This window comes from Staurois parvus, unplaced genomic scaffold (assembly GCF_062004578.1).
Source record: "Staurois parvus isolate SC_StPar_1 unplaced genomic scaffold, SC_StPar_1.0 ptg000009l, whole genome shotgun sequence".
Lineage (NCBI taxonomy): Eukaryota > Metazoa > Chordata > Amphibia > Anura > Ranidae > Staurois > Staurois parvus.
This window is the reverse complement of record NW_028317805.1, coordinates 2,304,488-2,327,574: the sequence shown is the minus strand read 5'-3', so window position 1 is coordinate 2,327,574 and position 23,087 is coordinate 2,304,488. Positions and strand designations below refer to the sequence as shown.

General features: G+C 41.0%; 1 protein-coding gene across 2 annotated transcripts in view; it reads left to right on the top strand.

Moving 5' to 3' along the window:
- INPP5A (inositol polyphosphate-5-phosphatase A) overlaps positions 1-23,087 on the top strand; it is a 569,268-nt gene that overhangs the window by 445,961 nt on the left and 100,220 nt on the right. The gene's annotated exons all lie outside the window — the stretch shown is intronic.

The following is a 23,087-nucleotide window of genomic DNA, read 5'->3' as shown; positions in this document are numbered from 1 at the left end:
GTGCCAAAAATGTTAGAATTGTGTCGATGTCCCAATATTTATGGACCTGACTGTATAAGCATATATAACAGTCAGAAGATAAAATCATATCCTTCCTCTGGATGCATGGATTTAAATGGAACCAGAGATGGATCAATACCCCTATGCAGTGGTTTCAGAAAACATTTTTATCTTTAATATATACAAATTACAAATTTATAGACAGTGGACACTTATCAGTGGTCCACTGGACATGGTAGTGGACACTTATCAATTGAAATTGATAATATAACAATGTGCAATGAAATTAATAAATAAAATCAGCATTGGAGGCTTGATTCATAAGACGTTAAATTTTGTGTTCACATTAATTTATATTAGAAAGGTCTCACATTTTAAGTAGCACACTCTCTCAAGGGTGGCTGGCCCCATTTCACAAATTGCTGAGTCTGTGAACAGAAGCTCTCTGCCAATAGACAGCATGCAGGGTGAGCAAGTGTTGGCACCTTCACTCCAAGCGTAGCAGTATCTCTTGTGCGTATCGTGAGGGGGATCATCATGTGATCTCATATGATGCTCTCTTAAAGCATAGGTTAAACCAGTTTTAATTTGCTTAGGCAGACTTATAATGTGCAGTTTTTTGGCCAGCCCAACCTGCTGGCCTATAGGGACTACTGTGCCACCAATAAAAGGGACAGTAGATGTGGCAAAAGGAAGTCATACAGGCTTCCAGGATCAGGGGCTTAGTTGCAACTATGAACCTTGCAACCCCTATTTCGGTTTAACTGACTTCTCATATGCTTTTTCAAATTGCTATAGGTTTTTATTCAGCCTTATCCTTGGTTAGTGAATGCCCCAGCTTTAAGTTATCGTCTGAGAAACAGGTTTAATTTAGCCTTGTACACCAAGGTAAAGCACTAATGACTATAGTGCAGGGAAACTCATTTACCTAGAAAAGGCTATTCTTTTGACCCAAGACCTTGGCTCTACTTTTCTTTTAATTAGCCTACAGACGGAGAAGGTTAAATCTCACTGGTACATGGCAGTCTTTCCTAAACACATAGAGGACGGAGGAGGCAAAGCACATACTTGGTGCCAAAGATTTGCAGCAAGTACATTAAATGCTATTCAATCAGACATTATAGGATTACTGCACTTCAGCTTCTCATCATCCACCTCAGATATTCCTTTTAAAGACTTGCAAGGTGACATTAGAAAAGTGTTATGCCCTAAACTGTAATACTCATTAAACATTTTCTTTTTACTATGTCCTTAAAGCTCTAGTGAGTAAAATGGAACATCTGTTGGCCCAATGCCTTGTCTATGCATCCAAAAGAATAATATGAAACCTCTTCTAATGTGTATGTGGCAATGTTGTTCTCACAGTAAGTTCCACTTCCATGAACTTTAGCTATGGGTACAGACGTTGATAAAATGGGAAGGCATTTCCCGGTTCACCCCTCTTTGGAATAACTAGTTTCTACCAGAGATTTTGGGATGTGACTGGAAAGAACTGTAAGATATTTATCCCAATTGTGCGAGGGTTGTACTTTGAAGACTTTTCAGCTGTTTCAGATGGAATTTATTCTTCCGACACAAGTTCTTTTGATACTTACAGTTGACACGTCTTAACTACCCAAACCTTTATATATAAATTAATAGAGCAAAATAGTTACATTTTATGCACACTTACACAAACTGATTCTAAAAAAGGGCTAATTTCCCATTTATTTGGGATTTTGATGGCAGAGGTACAAATGGGCATTAGTATTTCAGCTAGGAAAAGATTGGAGGAGGACCTGGGCTTATTAATGGAGGAAATCTGGGAACAAGCCTTGGCATCCCTACCTCCTGGTTTCTTTATCACCAATGAAAAGACTCACTCAACTCTTCATCCTCTAAATACTCCTGTCAAATTGCATGGATGGAATTGTAGAAACTCAGATCTGTGTCCTAGATGTGATAAAGGTCCAGCAGACTTTGTGATATGGAGGTGTCCAAAACTCCCTAGATATTGGCAAGATATTTTATCTCTTACATCCTCTACATACTAAGTCACCTTACCACTAGAACTTAAAATATGTCTTCTTAACATGTTTGAGGATCCTACTGTGCCTGATGAGGTGGTGGCCCCTATCACTAGATTGCTTTACATAGCAAGAAAAGTAGCTCAAAGTAAGAAAGTGATCGCTCTGGTGGTAAATCCCTGCTGTTGGGTAGTACTCGGCAACAGTAAGGGGGACAGACTTGTACAAAAAATTGCTGTCTTGGGATGGATACCAGTAGAAGATATTATCCGGAGATTGATTTTAAGCTACTTGCTACTTTTCAAAAACATGTTCTGAGAGCTACAGTGACAGCAGTACTGATTACAAGATTGAGCAGTTTCCAGTCTTTGCAGTTAAAGCATTCTATGTTTTAGTGTTTGTGTTTAGTTTTATATGGTGTCTGTTAGCAGTACATTCATACTCTGTGCAAAATTTTAAAGTGGTACATAGTATGGAAAAAAAAAGTTTGCATGGAATAAATATGGTATAAATACATTTTGCATCAGATTTGGCCAGCCCGTGACCCTTTCAGAAATTGTAAGCCCTCATGTGACTTGTCAGTTACTACATTTGCAATAGATTAACAGATAACCAGCTTTCAGATTTGGTATAAGGCTTGATTAGCCAGACCATAAAATGTGTGTATGGCTTAGGCTACTTTCACACTGATCTGCCACAAAAACACAGCAGAAACGCATAGGCGTTTTTGCAGCGCTTTCTGGGCATTTTTGTAAAGGGCATGTGACTTAAAAACTGCACCAAAAACGCTTCTCAGAGGCGTTTTTAAGCAGATTTTCAGGCGTTTTCCATTGATTTCAATGGGAAGAGGCGTTTTGGGGGCATTATTTTAACTTCCCAAACATGCCCCCAAAGATGCTGCAAGCAGGAGTCTTTACACAGCACCGCAAGCACAACACATCAGTGTGAAAACATACATAGATATACATTCACATACACGGAAGCAAATTTCTGGAGCTTTTCAGGTGATTTTTTTTTTTTTTACCACAAAAATGCTTGAAAGACTCCTCAGTGTGAAAGCAGACTAAGTCCTTTAATTTCAGAATAGGTAGATCTCCTTGTTCCCAGAGAACATTTCATTATTTTTGTACATGTTGAACCAGAGTGCAGTTGAAGAAGGAAGATGTTTTTATGTAAAACATTCTGCATTGTTTTCCCTCTTATTCCTGTCATTGTTTCCTCTCTTTATCCAAGTATTATTGTTTTATAGCCTAAGTATATGTAGGAACACTAATTTAGACTTTTTAAATTGATTTTAATATGTGTCAAAATTTTAGAGAAGCCCTGCCTGTTAGTGAGATTCGAGCTTTCTGATATACGCAAGGAGCAAAATAATATTACCTTGTTTAGTTTATTTCTACACTGCCTAATGAATAGCATTTCCCCTGTCATGTGCCTAGTTGGCTTTGATGAGCAACTACAGGCATATATAGAGGAGAATGAAGATGCAGACTTTATTTCTAAGAGCATTAAAACTGCTCCCAGTATGTTAAACAGTCTTGTGGACATCTGGCAGGTTTGGTTTTAATCTGCTGACTAGAAAAAGTTAGGATTAAATCTTGCCTTTACACGTCTTTGTCCTGCAGTCAAAAAAGTGACAGAGCTGCACTGAAACAATGGCCTTACTTATTCCACCCAGTGTACCATGTGGCTGGTCACCCTCTATTTCCAGAGCTGCCTCTCTGAGCATGACAATGAAGCATCTGGTAGGCTTTTCGTGGTGTCCAAGATATTTCCTCGTCTGTACTTTCTCTCGGTCAGCCTGCCTAGCTATCCCCGGGTGCAACATTTTTTTTTTTTTTTCGACCATTCAAGACAGGGTGTGCCAAACCCAGTGGCAAGAGGTCAAGAGGCCAAAGTGATGAATTTTTATGCCTCTGTTTCTTGTGTTTCTGCTCAGTGACAATTTTTTGCGCGCTGGGCTGCCTCTGAAAAGAAGTCACTGTGAGCAATTTGTCCTCCCGGCCTGGGAATAATAGTGTGTCAGATGAGTTAAAATAGCATGTATAGCCAAACAGAGGAGCACACAAATGTTTTCCTATGGTAAAACAGAATGCCTCTGTCACCAGTCACTCCAGGAGGTGTGCAGAGATTTGTGGCCTATTGGCATTCAATCAAATGACAGATGAATTTAACAGCACGTAAAGATATAACAGGAGAATGACTCTGGGGCTGGTCACAGATGTTAATGGGAGCTGGCAATTGTTTTAACCAATCATGTACTGGTTAAAATGTCATTAATGCAGATACACAGCAGGTCCCATTACCAGGATGAGTAACTGATGCAACGTTTGTTTTACCAACGCAGATGTCAATTGCTTTTTATCATCTAGAAAATTTTGGATGCAACTAAATCTAAAATATAGCAACTTTGAGCTTCTTTATTGGAGGTTTTGTTGCATGTTACTGACAAATTGTTACTGTAACTGGTGTCTCAATTTTAACACTTGTTATTCTTCCTAAATGTTCTGAGAATATTAAACAATAAAGCAGAAAATAACTCTGAACAGATATTCTAACTGGACTTTTAAGATACCATATCATTTAATACATTATAATGGGCATTTTTATTGACGTATATGGCTATTCCATTTATTACTTTCCCAGGTGACTACAACTGCCCTGTGGAGATTTCCTCCTCCTACTTTTTCCTTACCCCCCCACACGCTCATGTTTGCACCATAGGAGTAGGGCTGTGATCATCACCCTGGATGCCATATTGCTGCAAAATAAAATTTCTTTAAGCTAATGGATTTTATGTTATATTTGCTGTTCATATAAGGTACATGGAAGCCTGTGGAACATGTTGCATATAAATCAGTGCCTCTTAATTGATACAAACCTTGATATGTTACGACTTACTTTGCAGATACCTACCTCTATATCGTTTCTGAGGGAGCTGGTCTGTTGTCCTGAGTAACGCATTAAATGGCCCCCTCATCAGCCAAGTTAATAATGTTTAAAACGTTATACTGTGTGCATTATTAATTTTAATCACTTCAATACCGGGCACTTTTACTCCCTTCCTGCCCAGATCAATACAAATACCCCAAAATTACCCCTTTTTGGAAAGTAGACAGTCCAAGGTATTTAGGAAGAGGCATGGCGAGTTTTTTGAAGTTGTACTTTTGTCATAATTTTTTGTAAAACTGAAAAAACAAAAAAATTTTTTTTTGCATACTGTCGCCAGTGCAATACAAAACTGGTGTGGCGGTGATCAGGAACACTGACTGGTGATCATACAACAAAAAAAAAAAGTATTTCTTTTCATTTTTTTCTTTAGAACATTTTTTTTTTTTTACGATTTGTTTTTTAACTCACTGTAACCAGACCAATATAATGTTACCATAGTAACATTGTACTACTCTGGGGAAGTGATCAGGATTTTGTTTTTCACATTGATTGCTTATAGCAGTAAATTTCACTGCTATAAGCAAGTATTTTACTGAATTAAACTGATTCATTTAGTTTGTTTTGTAGTGATTAGCTGTGATTGGCCACAGCTAATCATATTGTACATATGGGCTGTGATTGTCCCTTTCTGTACCATGTGATCGCAGTGACCAATCACAGCTCACAACAAAATTTTAACAATGAATGGCATGAATCAAAGCCATTCATTGTTAACCATTGTCATGTGATCTGCTGTGATTGGTCACAGCGATCACATGGTACCGACAGCGGTGGACATAGCTGTTTGACAGATCGCGCCTGCAGCGTGGCCCGTTCCAGGAGGACGTCATATGACGTGCTGCCCGGCCTATAGCAATTTGATGGCTGGGTGTGACTTTGTTATGATGTTAAGGTTCTTGTGCTATAGTGTATTATATGATACGATACCTTAAAAGTTCTGTTTGAATACATGTTTAGGTTTATTTTTTGCTTATTTTTCTAAATAGTTGGGATGTGGGTACATTCTCTTGTAGATTGGAATATGTCATGCCTCATTAATCTGAAAGCAGTATTAATCCCAAAAGCAAACATTTACTATACACCAATTCTTAGATGTGGTGGCTGCTTTTTTTTTTTCTTTTTTTTTTAGGCATTGTTCCTTTTATTTTCACCTGGGATTGGTCTCCACAGTGCAGTCACCGAAAGGCACGTCCAATATGCCCCCAGTGGTTCAACTCCCATCAAGGGTTTTATACACAATAGCCAGCTTGTTTTTATTTTGGTTAAAACTTACCCAAAGGAAAAAGCATTTTACTTGTAACTGCAGAGTAACTGGAGTTTGACTTCAGTTTGTTAGTGTATCTAAATCTGCTAGAACATCTAACTCCCTCCAACCAGATTAACAGTGCTGCTGTCCAAACAGTCCCCTGTGCTCCTTTATCCAGAGTGGGGGCACTCTAATACTGGAGGTGTGTTAATGCCCTGATCACCAGGTGAAAACAGAGGGAAAAAGCTTTACAAAAAAAGAAAAATGCAGCCACCACATCTAATGACTGGTAAGCTGCAATATATTACATTTTTAGTTTTAATACCGCTTTAAGATGAATTATTAAACAATCCTGTGTGAATGGTTTTTTTTTCCTAAATGGATATGTCTATACTTTTCTTGTTGAAGTGATCAAGGATGAATATTATTTTTTGTGCTGCTTGTATCATTTATGATAAAACCTTTGCTTTTTTCTGATTAGAAACTTTATTTGTGCTTAGATTTTTTTTTTAGGTATTCTTCCTACGAGTGATAGTGTATGATTAGCTGAATTTTCAGCAGAGATGAAGTTTCAAACCTGCTGGGAAAACCCTCTTCTCCCAACATGTTGGAAATATTATTTATGTTGACAATTTAGACCAGTGGTTCTCAACCTTTCTAATGCCGCGACCCCTTAATACAGTTCCTCATGTTGTGGTGACCCCCAACCATAAAATTATTTTCATTGCTACTTCATAACTGTAATTTTGCAGTGGGAGGAGTAGTGCCATGTCATTGGTGTCAGTGGAAGGAGTAGTGCCCCATCACTGATGTCAGTGGGATGAATAGTGCCCCATTGTTGGTATCAGTGGGAGGAATAGTGCCCCATCACTGATGTCAGTGGGATGAATAGTGCCCCATCATTGGTATCAGTGGGAGGAATAGTGCCCCATCGTTGGTATCAGTGGGAGGAATAGTGCCCCATCACTGATGTCAGTGGGATGAATAGTGCCCCATCACTGGTGTCAGTGGGAGGAATAGTGCCCCATCACTGGTGTCAGTGGGAGGAATAGTGCCCCATCACTGATGTCAGTGGGAGGAATAGTGCCCCATCGTTGGTATCAGTGGGAGGAATAGTGCCCCATCACTGATGTCAGTGGGATGAATAGTGCCCCATCACTGGTGTCAGTGGGAGGAATAGTGCCCCATCATAGGTGTCAGTGGGAGGAATAGTGCCCCATCGTTGGTGTCAGTGGGAGGAATAGTGCCCCATCGTTGGTGTCAGTGGGAGGAATAGTGCCCCATCGTTGGTGTCAGTGGGAGGAATAGTGCCCCATCGTTGGTGTCAGTGGGAGGAATAGTGCCCCATCGTTGGTGTCAGTGGGAGGAATAGTGCCCCATCGTTGGTGTCAGTGGGAGGAATAGTGCCCCATCGTTGGTGTCAGTGGGAGGAATAGTGCCCCATCGTTTGTGTCAGTGGGAGGAATAGTGCCCCATCGTTGGTGTCAGTGGGAGGAATAGTGCCCCATCGTTGGTGTCAGTGGGAGGAATAGTGCCCCATCGTTGGTGTCAGTGGGAGGAATAGTGCCCCATCGTTGGTGTCAGTGGGAGGAATAGTGCCCCATCGTTGGTATCAGTGGGAGGAATAGTGCCCCATCGTTGGTGTCAGTGGGAGGAATAGTGCCCCATCGTTGGAGTCAGTGGGAGGAATAGTGCCCCATCGTTGGTGTCAGTGGGAGGAGTAGTGCCCCATCGTTGGTGTCAGTGGGAGGAGTAGTGCCCCATCGTTGGTGTCAGTGGGGGGAGTAGTGCCCCATCGTTGGTGTCAGTGGGGGGAGTAGTGCTCCATCACTGGTGTCAGTGGGGGGAGTAGTGCCCCATCACTGGTGTCAGTGGGAGGAGTAGTGCCCCATCATTGGTGTCAGTGGGAGGAGTAGTGCCCCATCATTGGTGTCAGTGGGGGGAGTAGTGCCCCATCATTGGTGTCAGTGGGGGGAGTAGTGCTCCATCACTGGTGTCAGTGGGGGGAGTAGTGCCCCATCACTGGTGTCAGTGGGAGGAGTAGTGCTCCATCACTGGTGTCAGTGGGAGGAATAGTGCCCCATCATTGGTGTCAGTGGGAGGAATAGTGCCCCATCATTGGTGTCAGTGGGGGGAGTAGTGCCCCATCATTGGTGTCAGTGGGGGGAGTAGTGCCCCATCATTGGTGTCAGTGGGGGGAGTAGTGCCCCATCATTGGTGTCAGTGGGGGGAGTAGTGCCCCATCATTGGTGTCAGTGGGAGGAATAGTGCCCCATCACTGGTGTCAGTGGGGGGAGTAGTGCTCCATCACTGGTGTCAGTGGGAGTAGTGCCCCATCATTGGTGTCAGTGGGAGGAATAGTGCCCCATCATTGGTGTCAGTGGGAGGAATAGTGCCCCATCATTGGTGTCAGTGTGGTGGAGGGGAGAATAGTGCCCCATCATTGGGGTCAGGGGGGGGGGAAATAGTGTCCCATCGTTGGTGTCAGTGGGGGGAGGAATAGTGCCCCATCATTGGTGTCAGTGGGGGGAGGAATAGTGCCCCATCGTTGGTGTCAGTGGGGGGAGGAATAGTGCCACATCGTTGGTGTCAGTGGGGGGAAGAATAGTGCCACATCGTTGGTGTCAGTGGGGGGAGGAATAGTGCCCCATCGTTGGTGTCAGTTGGGGGAGGAATAGTGCCCCATCGTTGGTGTCAGTGGGGGGAGGAATAGTGCCCCATCGTTGGTGTCAGTGGGGGGAGGAATAGTGCCCCATCGTTGGTGTCAGTGGGGGGAGGAATAGTGCCCCATCGTTGGTATTAGTGACACAAATGATGGGGCACTATTCCTCCCACTGACATCAATGATACTTACTTTGCTGACCCCTGCTCCAGCCTGGGCTCGCTCTCTCACTTACCTGTCAGCTGTCTTCCTTCTCTGGCCGCTCTCCTCTTCACTCGCTCCGGCAGCTCCCTCAGTCTTCTTTGATGTACGCGCGCTGCCGCTCGGCTCCTCCTCTCCAAGCTCCACCTCCTCGCCGTTGATTGGCTGCCTGTGTGCCTCTCCTGAGCTACAGTTCCGGTGGCCAATCAGCGGCGAGGAGGCGGAGCTGCTGAGCGATCCCAGAGGTGTGGCCAGGTGACAGGAGCAGCGTATCATCCCGCCCACACATCGCCGGAGACAGCAGCGGTGTCTCGGTTCCTAAGACCATCGAAAATATGTGTTTTCCGATGGTCTTAGGCGACCCCTGGGAAATGGTCGTTCGACCCCCAAAGGGGTCGCGACCCCCAGGTTGAGAACCGCTGATTTAGACTGACATAACCTTTATTTGTTCACTGCTTGTCTTTTGGTACATTTTAAGTAGTTGTACACCTTTACATATACCCAGTGACATAACTAGCCTCATGTGATAACAGAGATGGAACAAATACTCCAACATAAGTTGTACTGGTTTATCTGCTGCCTTTTCTTCTCTACACCCGTTCAAAGTGCTGAATTTATAAAGCTGGTCTGAGCTTCCAGGAAAAAAGGGAGCGGAGAGCTGAAATGAAACTCTGCAGAGCTCAGTAAGGAGAGTTCTGAGAGCTGATTGGAGGGAAAAGACACACCACCTTCACACAGCTCACAGGAACAGAGCTGAGGCTATCAGTCTGCTGGAGGTCCCTCCCTTGTCACCATTTTTCTTTTGGTGTCAGGAAAACTTGACAGATATGATTCATGCTGATAGCAGAGGAACAAAGCAGCAGACAGAAATTATACTTGGTGCTCTGGATTGTGGCAAGTACACACTACAGAAGGATATGCTTTGTTCATATTTCATGTCTTTAATGACATAATTACATACTGTTTTAGGTGTGTTTAATAGTAATTGTATTGTAGTATTGGTGCAGTGGAAAGCACAAGTTTTTCCCCCTGGCAGGAGAAGCTATTAGTAATGAGTGTAGGCATATAAAGTACACTACACACCTCAGCACTTCTTTTAATTAATGATAGCTCAAACTCAGTTTTGATTGATAGCCCTTTTCCTGAAGAAATGCTGCCAAGAGAACCTGCATAGGTCTGTGGTGACTGGTTTTGCCAGGATTTGCTGATTCGTTGTGAGAAGGCTGTGCACATTGTCTGAAGTGTGCGAATCACAAGACTGGCTGAACAGACGTAGACTTTTTGGCAAGTATGAGTTTGCTTGTTGAGCAGCTTAATTGTTTTTAAATTTGAAAAAAATGCTCTGTCTGTATTAGACTAGCTAAAAAAGGTGAAAGTGGTATCAAGCCCAAAATCAACACGTCACAGCTTTAATTTAATTTCCTGATTTCAGGCTGTTTCTTCTTTTATCTTCACCTGGTGATCTGGCTATTAATAAGTTTCCTGCCTTAGGGTCAGAGACACCTTTTGGAGAGCAGTATTGTCAGCAACAGAAGAGGGTAGTGTTAGATGGAGTTGACAAATAAAGCAAAACTCAAGGTAACGCATTTTAACACATACAATTAAAACAATAGTACTTATTTCATTTTCTGTAAAGGTTTTGCATAAATTAATAAAATCTGACCATTTTAAGCATCCCTGTTCGTGTTAAATGAAAATAAAGGAAATGAGGGGGAGAAAAAAATTGGTAAGCTGCAATATATTTTTTTTCTTTGAGTTTAATACTGCCTTAATATATTACACAAGAATTTTGTTTTCTGCATTTTTTTCCTGCAAAGGACAAATTCATTTTTTGATGGACGTTGTTGATCATCTGTTTTGGCAAAACCATCATAGTGGTAATGAATTTTGGAAGTGCCATGTAGCGTGGCTCATATGTCACTGGGACTAACCTCACCCTTAAAGGTTATTTGACATCTGTACTCGTAATTTTACATTTGCAATGCAGTGTGTAAAAGACACTTTGCAATGTGTGACTGCAAATTAGTTGTAAGCCTGTGCCCAGAAGACAGGACAAACTGGGCTGTCTCGGTCTATTAGTTGCTACTCACTGAGCTCATTCATAAGAAATTGTTGCAGAAACTGTTGGGTTAGAAAAATAAATTGATTTGGCAGAAGGGGTGGCAGATAAATAGGCTAAAATTGTTTATTCATACACATTTTGTATAAAATGTTTACTTTTTTAATCCCCTTTGTTTGGAAAGCTCAACTCTATTTCTAGAATTAAAATTTCCATATTAGAGCTCCCTGCAAAGAGGAAAGTAAATACATCTCTGCTGCCCACTCCACCAAATGCTACTGTAATCCAGACAAATTGCTCCCCAAAATCTCTGCAGAAACTGGAAGTTTTCAGAAGTGTTGCTCTCCTAGCCTCCTGCAGTGCTCAGTGATTCCTTCCACAGACCTCCAAGTCACTGTAGGATACAGTAGAGAGACATGGTGCCGGCAGGAGGAACAACTGAGCTGTTAAATGATGAGGAGTTGTGGTTAGCTTTTGGGTGGGATGGGCTTAACTCTGAATTGGGCAATCATTAAAATGGTAGTAAAGGCTTAACCTAGCTAACTCTGAACCTACTCTCAGCTACATTGTAAGCCTAATCTATCTAGCCTTGTAAAGAAAAAAAGCACTATACTTCTTCTGCAGCCGCTCTGGTCCAGTCCCATACCAAACTGTCACAGCTTCAGTATATAGGAGTGTCCAGGAGAGGCAGCCGACAATGGAAGCACCATAATAACTCTATGGTTGATGCTGCCTCCCAAGTATTTCCCAGCTGTTGTCGCCGGTCTCCAGCATGCAGAGGATGCCAATGGAGACCGGATCGGAGCACATGACATGAGAACACGATTCTTTCTGAAAGTGGATAGATGTTGGCCTCAGGGCTCAACAAGTCCCAGGCACCAGGTTGCTGTGGTGACTAGAAATAGCATCCTGGCGCCTGGGTTCACACACTGCCTCCCATTGACTTCAATGCAAAAATCGGCTCCCATTGACTTCAATGCAAAAATCGGCTCCCATTGACTTCAATGCAAAAATTGCCTCCCATTGACTTCCATGCAAAAACTTCCATCAATAGCAATTCTTTGTGAACACGTATCTACGCATACTGCTCTACTCTCACTTGCGAGTCTGGAATGCAATGCTACAAACTCACACAGGACTTTTCATAATGGCACTCAAAACACAATGCATGTGTATCGCATCTGTGTGCACCACCTCAATAGGAACACATATCTAGCCTGTCATGCGAATCTGTGAATTTTTGAAAACACAACCAGAATCACATATGTGGGAACCAGGGTGGCTCCATTCACACCTGAGCATTTTGGGATAAGGCAGTATCGCTGTGATCACAAAACAAAGGTTCGGGTGCTATTATTGTCAATGGCACCTAAAATGTGGTGCGGTTTTGCCAGGTGACAACCCACGCCACACTAAAAAAAAAAAAAAAAAAAAAATGGATTTTAACTATAACTGGCTCCTAGATTCAAAGCAAACTTGTCAAGCCCTGGTTGGCCTCATATGCTATGAGCAGTTGCACAGCTATAGTAGGCGTTGGTCAACGGCAAATTCATATGCCTAATTGTTACTTATGTGTATGAGCCCCCTCTAGTAGGCATTATAGTTTTTATTATCCTTGCTATCCTGCGTATTATTGAAAGGGATTGAAACTTTGTTTCCATCACCTTACATCTGCGTGATCAGCCCTTGGCCAGCTGCTCACCAGGAATTAATGTAACAAGAATGGACATGCTCCTCCTCTGAGATTTGACCTCTTTTGATATTTTTTCTCTAGAAGCCCTCTGCATATATTGGGGTTGATTTACTAAAACTGGAGAGTGCAAAATCTGTTGCAGCTCTGCATAGAAACCTCAGGTTCCAGATTTTACTGTCAAAGCTTAATTGAACAAGCTGAAGCTATTAGCTGATTGACTACCATGCACAGCTGCACCAGATTTTGCATTCTCCACTTTAGTAAATAAACCCCATTGCTCGCTCAGTAAAGCCCACATCCTGGTAAATACATTTTTTTATCATTAGCGTCCTTGGCCCCACTACACGTTGGTTTCTCAACAGTGGTAACCACTTCTCACACTCTTGTATTGCACCTCTTGCTCCAATGTTTGCCCCAGCTTCTGTCAGTTCTTCCCACATTGTCTACTGTAACCTCCCTGGCAGATTACACCTTACACACACATACGCACACACACAAACTCACTCCATATTCTATACGGAACATACATCTCATGTATACTCTCACCCCCCCTTTATTTTACATCATAGAGATTTTACATGCTATGTTGATGAGGGGTGGGGAGCACATCTCAGTACGTTTAATAGGAAAGCTTCTTCAGGAGGTGCTATTTATAAAGGAAAGATCATTAAGATAATTTACAAAAATAAGTAATATAGTGTATAGGTTTCCATATCTAAACAAAAATAACAAATGAAAAACCAACATTTGCTCAGAAGTAATCTAAAAAACCAATGCATATGCAGATGAAAGTGTGTGGTACAGAATCTAGGGAGGGATGGAGAGGACCAGGACCATGAAGTGCCAAACTGACTCTATATGTATATATACACTATATTGCCAAATGTATCGGGATGCCTGTCTTTACACACACATGAACTTTAAAGGCATCCCAGTCTTGGTCCATAGGGTTCATTATTCAGTTGGCCCACCCTTTGCAGGTGTAACAGCTTCAACTCTTCTGAGAAAGCTGTCCACAAGGTTTAGCAGTGTGTCTGTGGGAATGTTTGACCATTATTACAGAAGCGCATTTGTGATGTAAGGCACTGATGTCGGATGAGAAGGCCTGGCTCACAGTCTCCACTCTAATTTATCCCAAAGGTGTTCTTTTGGGTTGGGCTCAGGACTCTGTGCAGGCCAGTCAAGTTCTTCCACCCCAAACTTGCTCATCCATGTCCTTATGGACCTTGCTTTGTGCACTGTAAGGGGCCATCCCCAAACTGTTCCCACAAAGTTAGGAGCATGAAATTGTCCAAAATGTCTTGGTTCCCTTTACTGGAATTAAGGATTCAAGCCCAGCCCCTGAAAAACAATCCCACACCATAATCTCCCCTCCACCAAACTTTACACTTGGCACAGTGCAGTCAGGGAAGTACTGTTCTCCTGGCAACTGCCAATCCCAGACACGTCGATCGGATTGCCAGACAGAGAAGCGTGATTCTTCACTCCAGAAAACACATCTCCACTGCTCTAGAGTCCAATGGCGGCGTGCTTTATATCACTGCATCCGACGCTTTGCATTGCACTTGGTGATGTAAGACTTGGATGCAGCTGCTCAGCCATGGAAACCCATTCCATGAACCTCTCTACACACTGTTGTGCTAATCTGAAGGCCACGCAATGTTTGGAGGTCTTTAGCTATTGATTCTGCAGACACTTGGCGACTTCTGCACACTGTGCACTTCAGCTGTTGTTGACCCTGCTCTGTCATTTTCCGTGGCTGAGCTGCTGTTGTTCCCAGTTGCTTCGACTTTGTTATAATACCACTAACAGTTCACTGTGGAATATTTAGTGGCAAGGAAATTTCACAGATGGATTTTATTGCACAGGTGGTAACCTATCACGTTACCACGCTTGAATTCACTGAGCTCTAGAGCGACCCATTCTTTCACAAATGTTTGTAGAAGCAGTCTGCATGCCTAGGTGCTTGATTTGACACCTGTGGCCATGGAGGTGATTGGAACACCTGAATCCAATGATTTGGAGGGGTGTCCCAATGCTTTTGACAATATAGTGTGTGTATGTGTATATATATATATATATATATATATATATATATATATATATATATATATATATATACAGTGCTCAGTACACCCCAACAGATTTGTCAGAAAACCTTTCCTTTCAGAATCAACATTTTCTATGGCAAACTGTATTGCAAAATACTCCCACAAATGCGAGCCATTGATTGCAAACAAGATTTGTTAATTTGCACACACAAAGTATTTTTCCTAACAAATTAATTCAAGTTAATGAAAAATTAATACACCCCAATGAAAGTCTTAGGAACAAAGCTAAATTTTAGATGACTAATTAATGAATAATTAGCCTCATCTGTAGTTGAATTCTTGTTAAACAGGTGTCCAGCAGACAGTTGATTATAAAAGGGTGTTACTTAGCAAAGAAAACCCCTTCCCATTACATGCTGTCAAGAATTGCACCACATGGAAGAGAAATGATCAAGGCCTAAGAAAGAAAATAATTTCTTTACACAAGAAAGGTAAGGCTACAAGAAGATCAGCTTTACTTATCAGTCAGAATACTGTAGCAAACGTGAAACATAAATTTAACAAAGATGGAACTGCAACCATCTCACTGAGACATCCAGGCCATCCACGGAAGTTAACACCTCGACAGGAGCATCTGCTGATGAGAAAGGTTGAAGAAAATTGCCATGCAAGTTCACTGTAGTTAGCTAAAGAAGTAGAAAGCCAAACTGGAGTGATTGTTTCCCATGACACAATACGGCATACACTGCAGAGGAATGGCATGCATGGGTGTCCTCTACAAAGGAAGCCTCTCCTAAAGCCCATGCACAAAAAAACCCATCTAGAATTTGCCAGGGCTCATGCTGAAAAAGAAGACTACTAGGACTCTGTACTCTGGAGTGATGAGACCAAGATACATGTTTTTGGAACTGATGGCTTCAAAACTGTATGGCATTGCAAAGGAGAGGAGTACAAAGAAAAATGGATGGTGTCTACAATGAAACATGGTGGTGGCAGTGTCCTTCTGTGGGGCTGCATGAGTTCTGCTGGTGTCAGGGAGCTGCATTTCTTTGATGGTATCATGAATTCACAGATGTACTGCTTTGTGTTGAAAGAGAAGATTCTATCATCACTTTGTGCTCTTGGTCGTCGTGCACTTTTGCAAAATGACAATGATCCAAAACACACATGTAAGGCCACTGTTGCATCTCTGAAGAAGAACAAGATAAAAGTGATTCAGTGGCCAAGTGTGTCTCCTGATCTAAACCCAATCGAACAATTCTGAAGAGACAAGTTGAGCATCACTCTCCATCCAGCTTCCAGGCTCTAATAGAGGTCGTTCTTGAAGTATGGAAAAAGATAATGTTGCACTATGTCACCAACTTGTTCATTCTGTGCCTAGAAGACTTGGTGCTGTCCTTACAAATCAAGGAGGTCATACAAAATACTAGATGTCGTAGTTTTTATTGTGGGGTGTTTTCATTTTTGCATCAACTAATTTGAGAAAAACTGAATATTTTGTAATCTAAGTTCTATTATTACCCTTACTTTCATGTAATGAGCTAAACAAATGTTCTATAACACTTTGTCCAAATTTTGGAAATTGTTCTTGTTCATTGACATATTGATTAAAATCTTACTTTTCAAAAGGGGTGTTCTCATTTTATGCTGAGCACTGTATATGTGTATACATAGTTGCCCACCATCTATCTACGAATGGTACTAAACCACCACATTATGCAAACATATTGCTGTGGCATATTTTACTTTTTCTGGTCCACTATCATTGATCTTTTCCTCTTTCCTGCGGGTGCCCCCTCAGCAAGCTGTGTGCTATGTGGGCACCTGTGTGGCCTCGCTCCCCTCTTGGGCTGTGTGCATCCATGGACACGCACTGCATGGCTTGGCCTTGCTTCCCACTGCCTCCTTTATAGGATTTGACTGACAGCAGCAGGAGCCTAGGGTAAAAGTGGTGGGAAGTGTTTTACCTTAATGTAAGGAAAGCACTAAGGTAAACATTTTTACCTTTAGAAATACTTTAAGTATTGTGGAAGTTGTGGTATAACAGCACCTTCTCTTAGTCTTATGTTTAACTGGTTCTACATTAAATAACAGATGTTTCGAATAAGAAAATGTAGAGCTCACAATAGAATAACTTGTATTCTATCTCCTATAGAATCAAAGTTTTCTTGAGCCATTTGTAATATATCTGCCCCTAATAAATTGGTCAGCACTATCCCAGAAACTAATACACGAGTGATAATTTCTATTTCATGCCTTTATTTCATTTACACAGGTTCTGCCTCTTTAAAGGAGAACATTTTACCACCTAAAAACATTTTCTCTTTTTAAGTTTGCTCTTTTTATTATCAGAGGATATCTAATTAGCACATATCAAATGTAGTACCATGTGGATTTTGTAAATTAAATTTAACTATTAAAGGTCACCCATAGAAATTTTACCATGATTGGAAAACACATTGATCACATTGTTTATCACCATGTTAATTAAGCTGGCGCATCTACATAATTTTCTCTTTAAAAAAAAAAAAGTTTCCAATAATTTTCAGGAATGCATTGATCCGAATATTACTTGCAATCAGATCTTGTTTCTTAATTTTCTCTTCTCACATATCATTACATGCATTTTTGAAAAGTGGACTGCACCAAATCATACGGTACTGCAGAGCAATCTGGTGCTCACAAACATACTGTGTTTGGGGTGCAATTAACAATGTATTTGCACCTGCAGCAGATCACAAAGGCAGTGTATTTTGAACACAGTGCAGGAAACGCACAGGGAACGCGCCTTTCCCTCACCACATTCTTTTGTGAACTGGCCCTTAGTCGTTATGCTGTCGGAAAGCAGGAAGGCAGACAAGCTCTTTTGGTCCTCTTTTAATTCAGTTTTTCGTAAGAAACCAGATTCTGTTTGCTATATTAGTACATACAGCTTGTCACCGAGGAAAACTATTTATGAATAAAGCAAGGAGTTGCCTGCTATGCTTTATTTTTTTTTAGTTGAGTATGTCTCCTGCTCCAATATAACACCAAAACAGCAAATGTAACCTTGGCTTCCTAAACAGACTTTTTATTCATTAGCGTTTTTTACTCCTTCTGTTCTTCTTTCGATTGTATAGGAAACCATTTTCCCAGACTCTTAAGATCTCAATTGTGTGATTAATTTACAAGTAGAGCAAAAGTCTGATCTCATTACTGGATTCTTTGATCAGATCTGGGTTTTTGAGTTCTCAAGTGTTTCTTCTTCAGGCTTTCTGCATTTCTATTGCCTTCTTGTCCCTGTTAATTCCTTTATTCAGTTATCTGTGCTACCAGCAGACAACTCGTGTGGCCATGTCTAGCGAACGGCTGTGTATCTTTACTCTAAACCCCAGTCATGTTCTCAGACTGAACTTTTGTGCTAGAAAAGAAAATGCATATTTTTAGTAAAATTTTTACTCACGTCGCCTATTACCTCTTGAAATAAATCAGAAAGAACAACCAGTTAATAAATTCTTATCTTGAAAGGGAAAGTAGCTAAAATGCAGTTCAGGACCGGATGCTCTGAATTGTCATACTATGCATCCCATCATATATGTAAGAAAAGCTGACTGACTGTTACAAACATGAAAACATCTACAACACTCTTAACTCCTTTTCTGTTGGTGAAATTGCACTAGACCTACATAATGTAGCCAGTTTACGCACAAATATCATCCAGATGATTTTGCCGCTAGAAGGAGGTTCCTTTATGGCTGGTAGATCCATGAAATAAGCTTCTTAATATCCCCCACTAGCACATTTGGCACTTTTTTTTTGGGGGGGGGAGCGGGCACCTGCTCCCACTTCTGAGTCAGATTGTCACAACACCTCACAGGTCCCAGAAGACTGCAGGATAGTTCACAAAGCGCAGCATGCTTCGCGCAAGACCACAAGGCTTCACTTCCGGTTTCCCTTATGTATGATACTGGCCCCTGCACCAAAAGCCCATTGAAGAATCGACTCAGGTGAGCACATTGCTGGATCCCTTGACAGGTAAGCATCCTTAAATTAAAAGTCAGCAGGGGGGAGCCTGGAGCTCTGCTTTAAAGCTGGTGTTGCTGACTATCTCCAGAACTGTTATCTAAAAAAAGAATTTAAAGAAATCTTTTATTTAAAGTAGCCTTTCTCAACCTTTTTACCCTAGAGCAGGGGTGTCCAACCTGCAGCCCAAGATGGCTATGAATGCGACCCAACACAACATCATAAACGTTCTTTAAAATGTTTTTGTTTTTTAACTGCATTTACACTTAGCTATCACATGTGGCCTAAGAACAATTTGAGAGTGTCTCTACTGGACTTTAAGATTTATCTTTCTAATGAAATCACAGTCACACCTTATTCATGTCATCAGTTTTCAGCAGCACCTGTGTTTGTGACCAACTATTTTCAAGGATGAAGCACACGAAAGGGCAAACTTAGAACCAAAATATCTAACGAGCACTTTGATAATTCATTGAGAATCGCTATTAAATCCATCAAACCAGATATTGATGCGTTCGTTTATCAACAGTAGTGTAAAATATGGCAGTAGTTTTATGCTACCCTCTTTTACTTTTAGAATATTATTATTATACAGGATTTATATAGCGCCAACAGTTTACGCAGTGCTTTACAATATAAGGGGGACAGTACAATTACAATACAGTTCGATACAGAAGGAATTGGAGGGCCCTGCTCATAGAGCTTACAATCTAATAATAATATTACAAAAAATAAAGTTATATTTCTCCATCAAGTATGTTATCTATATCGGTAATCGTTAACTTGTGATCTGTGATGAGCTCCACTTTTTGCCTATCTTACACAAAATTGTAAATGTACATGTTGGGATATTTTTGCTGAACAGTGGGGAACAACCATATCTTCACATGCATTCAGCTGAAATTTAGCTCTGTTGTTTTGTTAAGTATAGGATTGGCAGTTACTCTGGGGTTTAATATATTCCAGAATGGAGCGACTGAATCCAACTTTATATAGAAGGTATTATCTTATATTGTTCTGCTGCATAACTATTGATATTAATCAGATTTCATTAAAACGTTTTTTGATAAAAGGGGCTTATGCCCTTGAAAATGTTCTGCTTCAGTGCTTGCGACTGTAGCAGTTCAAAAGAATGAGTCACCCAATTGTGTATGAAATGACCCACACGGTTTAATTGTACTGATTTTGTTTGGTGCAATAACATTTTCTGTTGTGTGCTTTCATTCCTATAGTTAAAATTTTACCGAGGTATATTTTTCCTTCATTTTTCTTCTGAGAAAAACTGGTAAAGTTAAAAATGAAAAAAAATCTGAAGCAAAAGTTTTTAATGGAAGGAAATCATGAATTTGTTGAATTGTCACCATTCTGGGATGGGTACAATGCCTAGTGGCTGTGCCATGAGTTTTCCCTTGTGGCTTCCAAGGCCTTTTTTGGTCTTTTCACTCTGCAAAGCTGCTTAAGCACACTTAAGCGCATTAGCATTTGGATGCTAGGAGAGCATATTGACCCTCATTTGGAAAGTTTAAATGAGTGAAAGATGGAGCGATTTGTTCGAGCTTTAGAAACCAGCTTTAGAAAGTGTCCGGTTTACCCCTCTGGTTTGTCCTAATGCTTGTTCTAATCTGGTGTGCTGTTTAAAGGCAACCAGACTGATTTGTGACACCTAAGTCCAAAAGCCCCCTTTTTTGGGGGCTTGACCCGATTAGCTAATCTGTGCTTTGAATTTCAATGCCCGGTATCCCAGAGGAAAGCTCTTGGGAAAAGCTCAGTTTTGGATCTCGGCATTAGGAAGTGCGGGCAGGCACAGATGGTTAAAAAGAATGGTCATCTCGAAGTTTGACACTGATTTTGTTTACTGAATGAGGAGATGGTTTGGAATACATCAACAATACTTAAACACGCCCACCAAGTATTCTGCGCACTGTTGTTACACAGTATTATCCAGTCATTTGTCTACACAGATAATTTATTCTGCAAAACATATTAATTACCACTTAATACAGCTCAACTGTTAAACCATTAGCTTTGGATTAGTGCCAGTTAGTTCGGCTAGTGTTGTTTTGTCTGTTACGTCTTTTTGGTTGTATATTGTATCATCTACATTACAAAAATCACAGCATACAAAAAAACATTTTTTCCTGTTATTAGTTTGTTGGAATAATGTTAGATTTATTTTTCTCTGGTTAGTCTTCTTTACCATAAAGGGATTCTGGTCCCAAGAATGGTAATGATTAGATAAACTAATATGTGTCCACATTACAATTGGAGCTAAAGTGAATAGGATATTTTACTTCCATGCTGCTAGTTGGTATAAGAATGTAGCACAATCTGTACCTTTAACAAGAAGTACAGCCAAAGCTTTTTTGGTTATACTTCTCTTGTGAGTCTCAGGAATGTATTTACTTTTGCTATGCTGTGACCCAGAGTCAGCTGAGAGCGGGCTATCACCCGCTTTACAGATGCATTACATTTTTTATTTTAGCTTCATTGTAAATATATTAGCATCCCTTCTGAAAGAGAAAATAGTTAAAGAATATTTAAGAAAGGGATTGCAGTACATCCTCAATGTTCAACAAAATCCAATACTCTGAGCCTTATAAACATAAAATGTTCTAACTAAACATAAACATTTACCTAAATCCTAGTGTGCAAAAACGGAATGTCATTACATCAAAACTTATGTATCTCATGATAAAAATATCATAAAGCACTATGCAATTGTGATCATATATCAAACAGAAAAATGAATAGTGAAAAACAGGTGTCCATAAACAAAGTCAAAAAACTACTGAGATATTAAGGCTCCATGTACACGAGCCTACCCTGACCACCAGCCGCGGGAAAATGCAAATTGCGTCAAAACCGCATTTTTTGCCGCGTTTTCCCACGGTCAGTGGTTAAAATGTTCCTATCCTGAACACAATTCTTCCGCGTTCAGGAGAGGGAGGTTTAACCTCACCTAAACCTGGCATCTCCTGAACTCTGCTAAAAGCCTATATGTACACATATGGACACACAGATTTTTATGGAGTTGAGTTTAGGAGCTCTGGCAAAAAAAATGCTAAAAGCTCCTAAACTCGAATTTAGGAGCCGCTCGTGTACATGAAGCCTGACTCTTCCTGCGCAACGACAATATCTTCCAGCTTAAAAAGTGTTGAACTACAGTGCTTCTATGCTTCCAGGAGCAGGGCTTCACATCCGCATCATCACGTTCGCCAAATTGAGCACACACCCAGGATCAGTAAGGAAGCGGGTTATAGAGTAGAATTCTGAGCTATACAGGGAAGCAATATTTCCCATGCTGTAGCAGGCACTTTTTCTGTAAGCATGTAAGCGTATACTTTAATTATTGTTGGTATCACTATTGTGGGGTTTTATGATATCTATTACCTGATTCTGGAGCTGGGTGATATGACATGCAAGGGACTGTATAACCAGGTGAAGTAGAGTGGAAGGAGAGGAGTAGACAAAATTTGGCTGACACAGCAAAAAAGACAGTTGTAGACCACCTTATTCAGGTCGACAAACCTGGTGAGTGCACTGCAGAGCAGGGGATTCTGCGGCAGCATGGACGTAGAGGTTGTGCACTATAGTTCAACATTGTAAAAAAAATACAGATAATTTTGTCATTGCACGGCAGTCAATATCACAATACTTTTTTAACTTTGTTTATGGACCCTTGTTTTTCATTTACAAAGATTTTGCTATATGATCACAATTTGCGCAGTGCTTTGATATTTCTATTATGAATTCATGAGATACAGTTTTGATATTATATTACTTTTTTTTTTTTTTTTTGCACAATAGGATTTATGTAAATGCATACATAGAGAACCTTATCTTTATTTGGTTTAGAGCAGGGGTCTCCAAACTTTCTGAGCAAAGGGTCAGTTTACTGGCTTTTAAACTTTAGGGGGGGCCGGAATGTAGCCAGCCTTTGGTATAAGGGAGAGGAATAGCACACCATTCATTGTTGGTGTCATTGGGAGAAATGGTGACCCATCATTGATGTCAGTAGGAGGCGTATTGCCCCGTTGTTAGTGCCAGTGAGAGGAATAGTGCCCCATTCTTGGTGCTACTGGGAGGAATAGTGCCCCATCATTGGTGTCAGTGGGAGACATAGTGCCCTATCATTGGTGTCAGTGGGAAGAATAGTGCCCTATCATTGGTGTCAGTGGGAAGAATAGTGCCCTATCATTGGTGTCAGTGGGAAGA